The sequence below is a fragment of the Glycine max genome, chromosome 17 (assembly GCF_000004515.6).
Source record: "Glycine max cultivar Williams 82 chromosome 17, Glycine_max_v4.0, whole genome shotgun sequence".
In the NCBI taxonomy this organism is placed as follows: domain Eukaryota; kingdom Viridiplantae; phylum Streptophyta; class Magnoliopsida; order Fabales; family Fabaceae; genus Glycine; species Glycine max.
In genome coordinates this window covers 24,009,437-24,015,685 of record NC_038253.2, presented here as the reverse complement: position 1 = coordinate 24,015,685, position 6,249 = coordinate 24,009,437, and the positions used below count along the sequence as shown (strand labels likewise).

The 6,249-nt window shown below is 28.9% G+C and overlaps 1 long non-coding RNA gene across 1 annotated transcript; it reads left to right on the top strand.

Moving 5' to 3' along the window:
* The first annotated feature begins 1,250 nt into the window (after positions 1–1,250).
* On the top strand, positions 1,251–3,107 carry LOC102660064 (uncharacterized). Its single transcript, XR_419153.4, has 2 exons — positions 1,251–1,388; positions 2,868–3,107. It is a non-coding gene; the product is annotated as an uncharacterized lncRNA (long non-coding RNA).
* Positions 3,108–6,249: the final 3,142 nt, after the last annotated feature.

Here is a 6,249-nt window from a genome sequence, read left to right as displayed (position 1 = left end):
CATATCACAAAGTTTTATCTGGGTACCAACAATATGCACAAACAGAACCTCATCGCCCAAGTTTTTTTTCCAAGAAACCATGAATCAATTGTATATATGAACCTATATACAACATTTTTTAGGAAAAAAATGTTGTATATATGAAATTATATATATACAACATTTTTTTGGAAAGTGTTGTATGAGTGTACCTAAATATACAACATTTATTGTAAAAAATGTTATATGTATACTTATTTTTAATCTGCTTTGATCATTTTCATATTTTCCAATCACATACACACAATCCAAGTTATCCACCAACCAAACTTGTGCACAAAATCTATGCTACTCACATAATCATTCTAAAAAGTCGAGTTCTTTTTTACACTAAGTTTTACATAACTTGTGCACGTAATCCAAAGTTCCAAACTATATCCAAAAAAAAGTTCATCGAGTTGTACAAATAGAATGCCACAAAATAGAAATCTTATGTTGTAATTGCAAACATCATACTCAATATACAAAATGCACACACATAGTGTACTACTACAAGAGGCAATTAGATAACAAAAGTATAAAGGCATAGTATAAACCCAATGTTAAATTCTCAATGTCATTAACTCGAGTTAGATGTCATTTAGCTCCTAGTCTTGATTCCCATGATCTTTCGTGCGCGTTGCAAAGACAAAAACACAACAAGTCATTAACATGCTACATAGAACATAACTATAACCCCACTTTTACACCTAAGTTCCAGGCCAAGAAAATTCATCATTATGATAAAGCAGTAAAGTTCACATACTTTTGGACTTTTATTTAGGACTTTCAAATTCAAAGCTAAAGAACACATACTTTTGATCTCTAAACAATAAGAAACATTCAAAGGAGAAAAGAGTGAGGCTAACCAATCTTTCCTAACTTCAATGATTTGACGGTCAAAATATTTCTTCCAATTGCAATTAGGGAAGTACTACAAAAATTAATTTAAATCCAAATGACATACAATTTATGGATCTTAGAAATAATATATATATATATATATATATATATATATATATATATATATATATATATATATTATGGTAACTTTTATATTTAATGGATTAAAGGATACTCTTAGGCATTATTAATAATATTTATCTTACCACAGGAATTGATTAGAATTGGATAATAGGATCTAGATGGGGAGCCAAGGCCCAAGGAGGGCTAAGGCCCACTAAGCCCACACACACAAAATTTTTAAATAGAAAAGAGATGGGAGAGTTAGAGAGAGAAAGAGAAAATACAGAAAGAAAGTTAAAGAGAAAGAAGAGAAAGAGGAAAAAAGGAGAAACAAGAGAAGAAAAGGAAGAGGGACAAGGAGATTCGAAGACCTAGTGCCCAAAGCCATCTCAGTGTTCCCGAAGGTGAGTGCCTCTCCCTTTGTCCATCATTTTCCCTTTGAATTGTTATTTTTTCCTTTTTCCCCTTTGAACCTTAAGCTAGGAGATATTGGGATTTTGATGATTATGCAAGATTGACGACATTTGTGAGTAAATTAATTGGTTAGAAAGCATAATGGATCATTAGTGATGTATTTATTGTGAGTTTGGATACTTGGGTAGGCATGGATGTGGTCAAAAGCTTGGATTTGCAAAGATATTTTGTTGCAGAATTCACAATTTTAGCTAAAGTAGAATTTTTAGCTTAAGCTAATTTTCGATGAAATGGGATCGGCATGAATTTAGCTTAAGCTAAATTCTTGGATAAGATAAATTTATGCATAATGTTTTACTTACCCTTAATACTTTTTTAGAGTTTCCAAACCAATTCCTAGTATTGTACATATAAATTATTTTATGGGTTTTCATGTGTTTGGTGTCATGTGATGTTAATCGTAGTGCTAAGAATAAGTTGAAAAATGAAAGTAATATGTTAATAAGTTAATCAAGTAAAATTAAAGCTTGGACGCAACCTCTTTAGTAGGTAGGTAGGATCATCTAATATTTCCTACCCTAAAGGTGCAGTGTAGCTCCTCAGGCTAGAGGATAATACGGGCCATGTTCATATTAGTTAAAAGACTAGACACAACCTTTTTCAAAGGTAGGCGGGGTCACATCTGTAACTTTCTACCCTATAAATGTGTGGTGTAGCTCTTAGGCTGGAAAAAGATAATATAAGTCATGGCATATAAGTGAGAAGGACGTCTTTCCATATTGAGCTCAATATTACGCCTGTAGGACAGATGAACATAGGAATGGTTAAAGATTAATTCATAAGAATAATGTTAATATTACATTAATAATGTAGTAAATGTTAAGTATGACTTTATGTTAATGTTGCATGTGTGTATGTTCTTTATGATAAGGCATAAGTGGAGTCATATATATGAGTGATGTGAGGTAAACATATACCTTAGATGAGGACATATATATGTTGAGTACTACCCTTAAGGGTATGAAAGAGGCTTATATCTGATAGTAAAGTTATGTATCTACCTAAATAGTTTGCTAAATGTGATGCCTCATGGTGAGGTGATGTAAGCCTAAGTTGGGCAAGTCAATAAGAGGAAAAGACTACACATGTTCTCATCTAGTGTTATAAGAGAGTAAAAGGCTAGAGAGAGATCTAGAATTAGAGTGTGGTCTAAGTGCCTTAGAACACTAGTGGCCTTAATCAAGATTGGTCAATGTGATTAACTCTTAGTTCCTGAGCAAAGGGTTAAAATTTGACCTAACTAGATGATATATGATGATAAAATGAATTTGCAGTTGTGATTATGAGAGCCATAAAAAGAAAGAGGCCTTGAAAGTTGAGATAAGGATCTTTAGAGTAGAGAATCAACCTATAGTCCTTAAACACTCACTAAGACATATCTCATCCTTTTAGTTTTCATGTTTTTATAGGTTAGCATGTGGATGCCTTGTGGGAGCCGCTTCAAGCACAAAGCTGTATGCCAAGAGTAAGATGCTTTTAGTGTAACTCGGTTAATTCCCAATATTTGGGAATTTAATTTATGTTTTATGTATCTTTTGTATGTTTTGTATGACACCTATTGTTAAGAGCTTTGTACTGTTTTTGTTATGTATTATAAGTTTAAGTTTTTAGTTTTCATATAGTTAACTTCGATGCTCTTATTTACTAAATTCTTGTAATTTGGTTATAGGAGTCAAAAGATAATATCCTCTATGATGTTAAAGTCGTCATAAATTATTTAATTCGTTCAAAAATATAATTTATGTCGATTTTAAGCAAAAAAACAAATAATAATATAATATTAATTAAACAAATGTCACATCATCATTTAATGACTAAAATAGATTTAAAAAAATATTAAAATTTATGTTGGAAAAAAAGTTGAGAAATATTGGTCGATCTTGAAAAATTTACAAATCACAATAATGAAAAACATAATTTATCTTAAAAGATAATTTTATATGACAACAACATATAATTAAAATTTAAATTAATTTCACATCAATATCTTTTACTCTCTTCTAGAATTTAATATAATGTATATTTAAGATTTAAATTCAAAATTATTGGTTAAACAAAAACAAATCTAATAGTTTCGACATGAATCTAGATGTTATTATCCATTTACTTTTAAAATCATTCTTGTATGAAACAACTGCATATTCGGACCCGCCTCAAAAGCAAGGGAGTGTTTCCCTTATACGACTTTATTTCTTTTGAATGGGACCATGAAACAAAAGAACATCAACGTCCAATTCTTTATTTCATTAAAGATCACATAGCAGCGACTTTCACAATTATGAAGGATCTGAGCTTTGAAAATTCCGGCAAATATTATTCTCGTTTGAAAGCTAAAGGCAAAAGGAAAAAAAAAAGGCAATGAGAAAATAATGGATGACAGAAGCATGTGGACTAACCAATAATCCCACCCTACCATAAACGGATCAGGAGTATATTAAAGGGGATCAAAATTTTTTTTTTTTACATAACTATTTAAATATTGAATTCTAATTAATAATTATTAAATAAATAATAAATTTTATAAAATATTTATTATTAATTTTATGTATAAAACTAAGATATGATTCATTAGGAGAAGAAAACTAACTAAATATTAACTCAAAAATATATTTTTCTTATTATTTTTTAACTAATATTTTTAATTTTAATTTTTTGTTTTTTTTCATATATATACAAAAAGAATCTTGAGGGGGCTTTAATACGTCACTGCACCCTACTTATTATTATCCTTTTCTCCTCTCTTTGGAGAGAGCTCTGAATTCCATGCTAATTCCATTATTTATTGATTCTTCTGCTTCAATTCACAATTGATGGGTCAATACTCACGAAATGAACCTTTTACAACATAGAGAATAAAAAGTAGCGACTTAAGAAAATTAATTAAAAAAATAAAAGTAAAAAAATTATAAAAGAAAAAAATGTTTATTATTGTTATTTTTAGTAGATCTTCATGCTAATTAACTTTTAATAAAGAAGTTATTTTTATATTTATTCATTGCTTATCAATAAGTTATCAGATATTAAACCACAAGTTAAATGCATAATTTAATCTCTATAGTGTCATGAATTATCCATTTGGTCTTTGTATATAAAAACTTATTCAATTAGTCTTCATACATGCAAATATTATCAATTTAGTCTCTGTGTTGTTAGAACACCGTGTACACATTCTTTATTTAGTTTTTATATTTGTAACGCATTCTTAATTTAATTGTTATGAATGAGTTCAAATATAATTAAAGATGAGATTAAGAATGCAACAAGAATGTGTTGTATGTATAGGAACTAGATGAAGAATGCATTCAAAAAATATATATGCTCTAAATTAAGATTGTATAAACAATTTATGTTTTCACATATTAATTGAGAGTGATTTAATAAATTTTTACATACAAAAATCAATTTAAATAGAAAATCCTTAATACATACATACAGAGACTAAATTATGATTTAACCTAAACATATTGCTTACCAAAGATGCTTTCTGTTGGGCCCTCTTTCCCTGACTGGTGTATTTGGGAGGGGTAGCACTTAAATTCTCAATGAGCACGACAAATTTATTATTCAACGCTATTAAAAAAAACTGGGTTCAGATGTTTTCTTTTTCTCTTTTTGCCAACACACAGTAGTTATCAGTATAGTCGATTTAGACTAAGTTACGAAAAAGTAACAACTTTTAGCATAAGAAAAACAGTAAGAAATTGTTTTCTTTTTAACATGATCATACACGTAACATTACTCAATTTATAGAGAAGCATGAATTTATATTTATTTAGCTAAGATGTCATATTTATTAAAAAAGAAAAGTAAGATGTAATAAATTTGTCAATTATATAAGTGCACTTGTGGAAGTGTCCAACTAAAAGAATCATCCACCTGATCTGTATCCAACAGTTATACGTGAATAAGTTTTTATAAATTTGCATAATATACATTAATAAGATTTTATAAACTAGTCATTTCTCTACCATCCCACTTGTTACGGTGAAGGACAAGGAGTGTCATTAGTTATGTAGCATGGAATAGAATAAGAGAGGGAGAATGAGAGAGATCTTTGAAATTGAGTGTACTTCTTTGTGAATGTAATGTTGTGTCCTTAACGTTATTATAGGATATTTATTTATAGTGTTGATGTGACATCTCTAGCCATGAGTCATATTATAAAGGCCTTATTTCAAGGGTTATGGTGAACTTGTGATAGGTCAGTTACTATTAAGATATCTTTGATTTATGTTGTCTTTTAGCTTAGAGTCAGCTTATTATCTTTAAGTCAGTTGGATATCATATGTTCATGACATAAAAAATTAATGTTTATATTGAAACAATTTTTTATGAGTCAATATTGTCTTAAAAAAGTAATGTCAGTTTGACAAGTGAAAGGTTGATGTTTATCCAAAATAGTTGTCCATGTGGTTATTGTTTCAAAGATGCAATGTGGGATTCACAAATAGAATGTTGATATTTACCTGGAAATAGTTACTACCTTAATTTATATTTACTCATGGAGAAAATGTCGGCTTCAGAAATAGAAACTTGATGTTTATTCCAAACACCATTTTTTTTTTGTTGAAATACTAAACTCAACAAAATTTATTACATATTATAAACGTTTTATCAATTGCTATTTATATTTATAAACTTTAAAATATTTATTGTAATTTTTTATCTGTTAATAAATATTTAGCGATTCACATTAAATTTTATTTTATGACCGAGTGCCAAATATAACGTCTGAATCACATGCATAGCATTGCTAAGAAAAATACAAAGGGTTTATCCATTTTTCAATTT